The 10,202-nt window shown below is 44.3% G+C and overlaps 1 pseudogene across 1 annotated transcript; it reads left to right on the top strand.

Annotated features, from left to right (window-relative positions):
* The first annotated feature begins 7,993 nt into the window (after nt 1-7,993).
* On the top strand, nt 7,994-9,058 carry LOC105501827 (annotated as a pseudogene). Its single transcript, XR_001000246.1, has one exon. The product of XR_001000246.1 is annotated as a peptidyl-prolyl cis-trans isomerase A pseudogene (transcript).
* The last annotated feature ends 1,144 nt before the right edge of the window (nt 9,059-10,202 follow it).

Below are 10,202 nucleotides of genomic sequence, written 5' to 3'. Positions count from 1 at the left end.
ACAGAGCTTTACTCTGTTTTCCAGGCTGGAGTGACAGTAACATAGCTCACTGCAGCCTTGACCTTCAGGGCTCAAGCGGTCTTCCCAGCTCAGCCCTACAAGTAGCTGCTACTACAGATGCACACCACCACACCCAGCTAATTTTTGTGTGTGTGTATTTTTGGTAGAGACAGGGTTTCACTGTGTTTGCCAGGCAGGCCTCGAACTCCTGAGCTCAAGTGATCTACCCGCCTTGGCCTCCCAAAGTGCTGGGATTACAGACTTGAGCCACCTTGCCCAGCTTAAGACTTTTGTCATTGTAAAGGGTAATATGGCTCCTTCAAGTTCCTAACTGACCCCTCTCCCATCCCCAGTAGTTTATGCTATGGGAGAGTCAGACTCCTTTTTAGTCACTGCAGCTGTGGTCTCCCAAGGAACGTTCTGGAAAAAGAGAGCAGAACTGCAATGGAATGCAGAGATTTCTGCCACTTGATCCTGCATTTGTAAAACAGGGTTACCATTAATATCTATCTTATGGGGTCTTTGTGGAGGTCATAGAACCATTGTTTGTGGAAGTGGTTTGAAAATGGAAAAGGGCTAAGAGTTGTCTCTGCTGGAGAAGTAGCATGTCACTGGGAGATCACTGGGCTGAGGATGTTACTCAACAACTGGGGACTTTGGACAAGTTTTTTTACACTCTCAGAGCCTCAATTTTACCATCTGGGGAGTGGAAATGATAATACCTCTTAGGCCTCTGGTGCAGATGCAAACTGTCTGCAACTGCTTAGCAAACAGTGAAGTGCCGCATTCTTTCATTCAGAAATGCCTTGCAACATTGACTGCATGCCAGGCAAGCTGCTAGGAGCTGGGGATGGAGAGAGAAATTATCAGAAGAACAGTTCTGACCTTGACGACACCACTCAGCAGCTCTGGCCTCAGAACCTGGAGTCACCACCAGGCTATAGGAAAATTTCAGCAATGGTGGAAGGAGGCAGGAGGAGGAAGTTTCAAGGAAAGGTGTGAAAGAGCAACTGGGTTTCCATTGTCCAGGCCATGCGGGGTGGAGAGTGGGGACACTGAGGAGCTGGGAGTCTGTCCTTTATTTGGTGAGTGGTCTGAGGCCAGTGGAGGCACAGGAACGGTGCTGAAGGGAAGGAATGATGCTGGGCTTGGATCAAGTAGGGACACGGAGGCTGGAATGATGTGTTGCAAGACCTGGGATGAGAAGAATGGTGAGAAAAATACCAGGTTTGTTAGGATTTTTATAGATATTGTGGTTGCGTTCACGTTTACATGATTTGCGCTGTTTTTGTGCAGTTAAGGCTGGAATGAAACGGGAATGCTTGGAAGGTCCTAAGTCCAGGTCCAGACAGGTCCTCTCTGCTTCAGCCTGTTATCCGAATGATCTTAGCCACCAGAGGGAGGGGGCTGGGAGGGCGGACATTGGCGGGATTCTCTCAGGAATGACTTCCCTGTGATTTGTCCAGCAATTCCTCCCTGTAGCCAAACCAGAAATACCACTGAACCTGAGGTATTTGGCATGGGTGATGCATTTTAAATCCTTGAAGGGAAAATAGCTGTAAAATAAAAATGGTTCCCTTAAAAGTTCACTGACTTAGTCCTTGGAGCATGTGTACAGAGGACGGGTCCAACAAGGCTCTCACTTTTTCCAAAGGAGCGTCCCCAAGCTAATTAAGAGCAAGTGCAAACAGATGGGAAGGGCGTATTTCCTAATAGAAATAGGCTCTTCACCACAAACCACCATCGAATTAATAATAATAAAAAAATCCCCATCTCCCCCTTACTTCTTTTGGAAGTTGTCCCTTCAAGTGAGGTAGGCATGCTGAAGTTGTTTTACTCCAAGGAATTTAAGAGAATCAACATGTTTTCCTTTCCTGGTTGCATCTGTGGTTGAATTGCTTAAAATATTTCACTTCTTAAAGTAACCTCGGTTTGTTATGGTAGATTTTTTTGTTTTTGTTTTTTGGGTTTTTTCCTTGGAACTCAAAAAAAAAAAAAAAAAAGGCAGAGAAGGCCAGCTCCAGGAAAAGAAAAACACACACACACACACACACACACACAACTTCTAGTTGTCAGAATCGGAATGCTTATCAGTTATGCTGGGAGACAATGAAAACATCAAAAAGCACATACAAGCCATAAAAAATTCAGGTCCTCTGAAGCAATGTGGGACACGCTTGCTTGTGCTCCTCATTTGCATGCCAGTACCCACAGTGCTTTGCAAGCTCCTAGATCTTTCGGAGCAGCCCCAGTGTCTGAGCTCCAGGGAACAAAGCGAAAGGTTGGAGCGTGCTTCTGGGGAGAGAGGGACGTTTGTGTGTCTGCACAGAAAAGCAAGGCGGGTGTGGGTGAGAGAACTTCTCCCACCGTGGTGATTAGCAGCCAGCCCTTGAGGGCTTAATCACAGGCTTGAGAGCTGTACCTGGCCTTTGTTTTATCGTTCTGTTGCTTTTTTGCCTTCCTCTTCTTCCCTTTCCCCGAACGCTGCGACGGTGAAGGTAGACTGTGCAGGAAAGAGGAGAAGGACGCCAATCTTTAGAAGTCCTGGCTGTGCTGCTGTATCACTTGCCTGGAATTGCAGATTTGTGTGCAGTGTGTGTCTTCTGGCGCTGGTCCTCACCTCAAAGCACCTTGGCCTTTACATCTGTTCCCATGAACAGTCCATGTTTGGTCAATGTGAAGGACTTAGAGGTGCCATCGTGTCCTGCTGCTGGGGACAGGGGTTCCCCTCAACCTTGCCACTGGGGCAGCCTCTGATCTCACTCTTCCCGCCCACACACATTGCCTTTCCCTCCAAACCTTGCTCTTCAAAGAGTCCAGCCGAGCCATTGTCTGGATGGTCCAAATTCTCGAGGTGGCTTGAGGATACAGGACTCAAACTAAGAGCTGGGGGAGGAGAGAAGTAAATTTGTTTCCTGACTGGGCCCCCTCAGCCTTCTGGGTGTATCACATACCACCCTCATCTCTCCTGCCCTTTCCAAGCCTGTCCTGTGGGGTCAGGAGCTACAGAGGGGTTGGTGACTATTATACAACTTGATTTTAACAAGACCAACCATTCTGGGGCATTACAAAATACATAAAAAATAAAAGTAAAGCTCAATCTTTGAGGTTGCTACCTGGAAGGTTTTTCTCTGGGTTTGTACTTTGATTTGGAGCCGCGCTTTTCTCAATGCTGTAAAGGAGTTCTTAGGCTAGATTAATTTAGCAGTAGGAAAATCTGGGCAGAAGAGTTAATGTGTATACATGTCAGCTCTCGACCTACCCCCTGAAACTCCCGGCTTCAGAGGTAAGATCAAAGTCTGCCCCTACCCAGAATTTAGAAGCAGGCTCCCCCGCAAGCTGGATCCAGCCAACAGATTTGTTTGCTTTAGCCTGTACACACTGTTGTACAGTGTGTTGAATCAGTTTCCAATATTTTTGAATCAGGGGCTTTTATAGTGTTTCTTAAAACATCTGAAAATCTGGTCATCCAGGCCGATATTTCTCATAGGAACCACCAGCCGGAGTTGTATAGATAGCTCCCCCTACGTGGTAGGGGGTGCGGGGAGGCCGTCTTTTCTCCTGCTGGGCCTGCAGTCTCTGGTCCACCACAGTCCCAAAGGCCTTTGGTCTTAGACTGCCCACTCCACTTCCAGATGTTCCTATCCTGCTCTTGCAGGTCTCTGCACGCTCGACCTCGGCTGGGCTCAGAGACAGTCCCTGAGTTTTACCACTTTGTTATCCATAGCATTGGTATAAGGGTGACCAAACCCTCAGTTGTGACAGCTTTTCATAGTGGGTATAGAGAGGAGGCAAGGCTGAGGGCCCTAACTCACAAGGCCTCCCAGCTTTTCTGTCCCAAATAAAACAAATGCATTTTTTTCACCTGCTAGAGCCCAAGGGGTTCTCTCTGCCCCCGCCTACCTCCTCCTGGAATACATATTTCCTTTCCTCTGATACCTAAAGTATTCTGGGGTGCGGGGTAGGTTGCAAGATTTGGATTTTTAAAAATTCTTTCCCAGATTTGTTGTGTCTAATTTGGGCTGCAAGCGGTTTTTGGTGTCAATGACTAACCACTGTTTGGTCTGCACAGCCATTTCTGTTGAACTTGGATAGCGCTGAAAGCCCAGTTTCCCCAAATAAAGTCTAAATACATTTACACATTTATTCCCACATGCGTCTTTGTGTTTCTGCCTGTCTCCTCACACCTCACACATGTGCGTGGATGGGAACGTCCTGGAGAGAAAAGGGGCAGGTAGCTTGAGCTTCTACTGTAAACTTCAGGAGAGAAGAAACATCAGCAAGTTGACCCAGTTGGATGGTAAGAGATAAAGATGCCTCCAAGAAAAGATGTTAGAATGAGAGTTCGAATTGGAATTTGGTTGCTTCCTTGTGATCTAACAGACAAATAATATCACTAGACAGAAAAATGGGACATAAAATAGAGAGTTTGGGAAAATATGTGAAAAAAGTCACTATCAAAATTACCCCTCCCCCCAAATCCAGCTGGGATTATCAAAATCAGAGCTTTTAATAGGTTTAATATTCACCAGTTTCTGAGACAGTTATAACAACAGCTGATGCCGGGCTTTAATTACACCGATGATGACAGTTACCATTTATAGAGTGCTCACTGTGTTCTAGGAACCGGGCTAAGGACTTTTACATATTGACTCCTTTAATCCTTGTAACAACTCCCTGAAAGTGATATCTCATATACCCATTTTACAGGCAGGAAAACTGACACTTAACATGATTAAGTAATTTGGCCAAAGCCTGAGAGTTGGAAAGGGATAGAGCTGGCATTTAAACCCATGCTGCCCTCCAGCATACTCTGGGCTGGGACAGCAGAATGGGTACCCTCCTTGCCAGCTGGCCAGAGTAAGAATCTGGCAGACAGCCCACCTTGGTCATGACTGGCTTGGGGACTGGCACAGTGGAGAGCCCAAGGGAGACAAATGGCATATTTGGCCCACAATTTCACTGCTGAAAACGACCCTCAGGGATGTGCCATCAGAGACCCAGTGGCTCCTTCTCTCTGATGAAAACTTGGACCTTTGGAGATTAGGCCACTCTAGGCTATTTGATAGAATGGGCCATGGCCTGGGCAATTCAGGTGAATTTTTTTTTTTTTTTTAAGACAGGGTCTCACTCTGTCACCCAGGCTGGAGTGTAGTGGCATGATCTCAGCTCACTGCAGCCTCAACTTCCCAGGCTCAAACTATCTCCCTGCCTCAGCCTCCCAAGTAGCTGGGACTGCAGGTGCCTGCTACCAAGCTTGGCTAATTTTTGTATTTTGTGTAAAGACAGAGTTTCACCATGTTGCCCAGGCTGGTCTTGAACTCCTGGGCTGAAGCGATCTGCCCTCCTCGGCCTCTCAAAGTGCTGGGATCACAGACATGAGCCACTGAGTCTGGCCTCGGGGTGATTTTTTCAGCCTAAATACCTGTGGCCAAGCCATGGGACACTGAATGTGCTCACTGCCTGAGGGTGCTGGGGCATGACTGAGCTGACATGGCCATGCCTAAAGCAAGGCCCGGATGGACAGACGGTTAGAACTGAGAGAAGCCACGTCTTTCTCTGTGTCTTATCTGGAGAGGGTTGGGAGGGTGGAACGGCGGGGAAGCTGAGCTCTGAAATGTATGACTGGCGACCATCAGTGACCACAGAGTTGGGGCTAGGTGACTATGTGGTGGCTGTCAGATGTGTGCAGTTGCTTAAACAAGCTGAGCTGGGCTGAAGGCTCAGCTTTTATATACCACTGCCTATGGACACTGAGCACCAAAGGGGGAGCCACGGTGCCAGGGATTATGGGAGAGACCAAGATGGACAGGCAGATTCTCTCTCTCTAGCTGCTTACACAATTCCTCTTTGGGCAGCCAGCTCTAGAAGAAACCAAACTTCAGTGAGTGACAGCAAGTCATTCTAACTGGGAGGTGTATACCCAGGCTCAGGGATCATGTATATTCATCTTTTCCATACCCCATGTAAATCACAGAGCTGGGCCTTTAGTGGGAATTAAGTAAATGTTTGTGGATCAATGACTGCTTCAGTCAATGACTTAATTTTTAGGGGCTTTTGGAACAACTTGTGGGAGAGGAGGAAATTGAGTGTATGTTGTATCTGTTAAAATTAAACTTGGTGCTAGTAATAGACATCTGAATTAACAGTTGCAATAAATAATTAGAGGTTTATTTTTCTACCATATAACATAACATCTGGAGGTTAAGAATCCATGGCAGTATGGCGTCTTCACGGCCATCAGGGACCCAGCCTTCTTTTATCTTTCTGCTCTTTGGTCTTAAACTCATGAATTCCAACCCCGAGATTTCCTGATGGTAACAAGATAACTACTGGTACTCCATTGATTATATCCATGTTTTAGGTAGGAAGAAGGAGAATGGGGAGAAGGACAGCCTTTCTAGAAGGTTCCATTGACCTCCACCAACATTTCATTGGCCACTTATAATTTTGAGGGATATTAGGAAATACCTTCTCTTGTCTGGGCACATTCTCAATCTGAGTAAAATCTTGCTTCTATTAGTAAGGAAGAAGGGAAGAATAAATCGTGGGTAAAAAACTGCAGCCTCTGCTTTGCAAGATTGGGTCTTCTTTATGGAGAAGGAGAAGGAAAGGAATTCAGCAAGGCAATGCTTGTTTCATTCCTGTCCTCTGAGATGCACAGTTTTGGGACATTCTTTATTGTGACCTGATAATGTGGCAAATATAAGGCATCAGTGCCTGGGGCACTTAATTAGTTCCTTCACTATTCAAATCCTCCTGCCAAGGGCTTGGTTAATTGCATTGACTTCTCCTTCATTATTTTCAGCTGTTTAAAGTGCCTCTAAGAACACTCATCCTCTATTTTGTGTAATGAAGCCTCTGGTGAAAAATGGAGTCTGACAGGTATGTGGACAGAAATGCCCTCCAGGGGCGGGCAGAGCTGGCTGTGTTAGCCAGGCAAGTAGATGGACAAATAGATGGATAAAGTCTTTGGTAAACATGGAGCATTACTCAACAGCAAATTTACCACCTCTTGGTGACTCAAACCAGCTCTTCCAGAATATTTAATGACTTCTGCTAAACAAAACACTAGAGTTTCTCACTTTTTAAAAAGTCTACAAAAATTAAAGCTACTGTGTAAAACGAGTGCCAAATTTCCACTCATATGTTTGTTCAGCTTTCTTTGCTTTTCCCCCAAACCAAAACGAAATAGACGCTATCAATTTTCCCAAGATGGCAACCCAACAGCTAGCCAGGTGTTCTCAGATAAGAAGGGCTCCCTTGACACAAAGAGCTTAATGGGGTTGGGATATTTTCCAGTTTTCTTTTCCCAAGGCTAGGGAAGCTGGATTGAGGTTTCTGAAGAGGAGAGGCAGGACGGCAAAACGGGAGCCCATGGGCTGCTTCTGCCTGTTGTTCCTCTTGAAGAACTTGCTGAAGGGGTGGATCCCCTCCTGCTAAAACCACCAGCTTCTACTAGGCGTGCTGGAAATTATCAGTCCTTGAAGGAGGTGAGATTATCCTAAACCCCAAACCTCACCAATATTCCAGTCCCTGGAGAAAGACCTACTGAAAAGAGAATAAATTATTTATGTCATTCATACTAGTAATTTTTACAAACATCTCCCTTTCCAGTTTCACTGTAAACTCCATACCAACACAAAAATGTCATTGTTGCTCCCTGTTCCAGCCCTTTGCCCAGAACATAAGCAGTGCTCAGTTTGCTTCATGATTATGTAGATAATACCATTTAGTTTCTTTCTGGAACAGCATCCAACTTGGCTTCTCTCTTACCTTTTGTTGTACTTTGACATATTTTCTCCTAGGCATAGGCATTTTATTTGCGTGTGGTTCTTTTTTTTTTTTTTTTTTTTTTTTGGTGATTGATGCTCTATTGGATGTGAAATTGTATATGCTTTACCAAGTAGCATTTTAGGATAGTATGTTCCCATCTGTGTTAGTATAGGCTAAGCTGCTGTAACAAAAAAGCCACAAAACACAGAGGTTTAAATAAAATAGAATGTATTTCTCTCCATATGACAACCTTAGGATAGTCCAGGGCAGGCAGACAATTCCATTCCACAAGGTCATAAGGAGAACAGGCTAGAGGAGCAGCCCTGTCTTCCTTAACATGTAATTTCTGAATCTTGGTCTCAGTGAGTCCAGTACTTTTCATCATTTCCAAGCCAGAGAGAAGAGGGGAAAAGAATAGAAGACAAGCATAAAAATAAAATCCAGAAGGCACACATTTCACTTCTGCTCACATCTCATTGGCCCAAAGTTAGAACGTAGCTAAAGTTACCTGCAAAGGAGGCTGGAAATGTAGTCTCTAGCTAAGCAATCATATGTCAGAAACTGGCACTTCCAAATACCCAATGGATACTCATCAGGATATATAAATGAGAAGTTGGAATTCCTGGGAATTCTTAGAAATCCCTGAAATAAAAAGTTATCCTTTAAAAAAAACTTTCATTTTAGGTTCAGGGATACATGTATAGGTTTGCTATACAGGTAAACTCATGTTATTCTGAAAAGACTTCCCTTTCCAGACATCGCTTCTGCCCAGAGCTCCCTGCCACCAGCCATGGTCAACCCCACTGTGTTCTTCAACATTGCTGTTGATAGTGAATCCTTGGGCTGCATCTCCTTCAAGCTATTTGTAGACGAAGTTCTAAAGATGGAAGAAAATGTTTGTGCTCTGAACACTGGAGAGAAAGGATCTGGTGATAAAGGTTCCTGCTTTTACAGAATTATTCCAGGGTGTGTGCCAGGGTGGTGGCTTCACACACCATAATGGCACTGGTGGCAAGTCCCTCTACAGTGAGGAATTTGATGATGAGAACTTCATCCTGAGGCATACAGCTCCTGGCATCTTGTCCATGGCAAATGCTGGACCCAACACAAATGGTTCCCAGTTTTTCATCTGCGCTGCCAAGACTGAGAGGATGGATGACAGCATGTGATCTTTGGCAAGGTGAAAGATGGCATGAGTATTGTGGAAGCCCTGGAACGCTCTGGGGCCAGGAATGGTAAGACCAGCAAGAAGATCACAGCTGCTGACTGTGGACAACTCTAATAAATTTGACTGTTTTATCTGAACCACCAGACCTTCCGTCTGTAGCTCAGGAGAGCATGCCTCCACCCCATTTGCTCACAGCATCCTATAATCTTTGCATAGTCCTTTAAGTTCCATATTTTCCTTATCCCTTTCCATGTCTAGCTGGATCGCAGAGTTAAGTTTATAATTACAAAATAAAAACTAAATAACAAAAAGAAAATAGAAGACTTCCAGCAATCTTTATACTCTTTAGTCATTACTATGGATATCTAAAAGAAATTGGTTTAATAAATAAGAAATGTTAAGCTTAGTGAATTTATAAACAACTATAGCCTGAGATTTTTTAAAAAATCAAACATTGGAAAATACCAGTGAACATTTTTGGATAACATTCAAAGAATGTGACATTCAGATCTCCTAGCAAAGTTAAAGCACTACACAGAATCATACATTGAAATTGCCAATTAAGGGCGTATTTTGCTTCCCAAACTTGTTATTTCCTAGAACATCACTAGCAGGATTTGAATAAAGTACACATACTTATAAATCTAATACTGTTTATTTTATTTCCAAGAATGACTTGCCATTAGCATCAGTCAGGGGCCAAGAACATGCACTTAGAACAGGACAACAGCTACAAGCAAGATTGACTGATCAGCTCTTGACCTATGTGCTCTCCTATGTGCTATATGCTCCTCCATCTGCCAGGCTTTTCTGCTCTTGCTTTTCATTTGACATTGATGGATTCAAACCAGTGATGTCTTTATGTTGATCATTAAGCTTTGATTCCTCCAGGATAATTACAATACTTTTTCCCAATTTCTTGACTGATTTTTCTTTCAAGATTTGGAGAAACATAAAAAATTCTCAAGAAATACTGGAAAGGAATTCCAGCATGGAAACACCAGTCAGGGTGTATGTATTAAGCAAAGGGAGGAAGTTCTATTACTAAAAGACAGGAGAAAATGGACACTCAGAGTCATCTCTGCTCAGGACTAGCTAACAATTTGTAGGCTCAATGTGAAATGTAAATATGGAGGACTCTTGTTAAAAAACTATTAAGAATTTCAAGGTGGCAGCCATGGAGCATTAAACCAAGTGTACGGCCCTTGTAAGTGTGAGGCCCTGTATGACTGTGTAGGACCCACATCCATGAACCCTG

Source organism: Colobus angolensis, unplaced genomic scaffold (genome assembly GCF_000951035.1).
Source record: "Colobus angolensis palliatus isolate OR3802 unplaced genomic scaffold, Cang.pa_1.0 Scaffold75, whole genome shotgun sequence".
In the NCBI taxonomy this organism is placed as follows: Eukaryota; Metazoa; Chordata; class Mammalia; order Primates; family Cercopithecidae; genus Colobus; species Colobus angolensis.
This window is presented reverse-complemented; position numbering and strand designations above follow the sequence as displayed.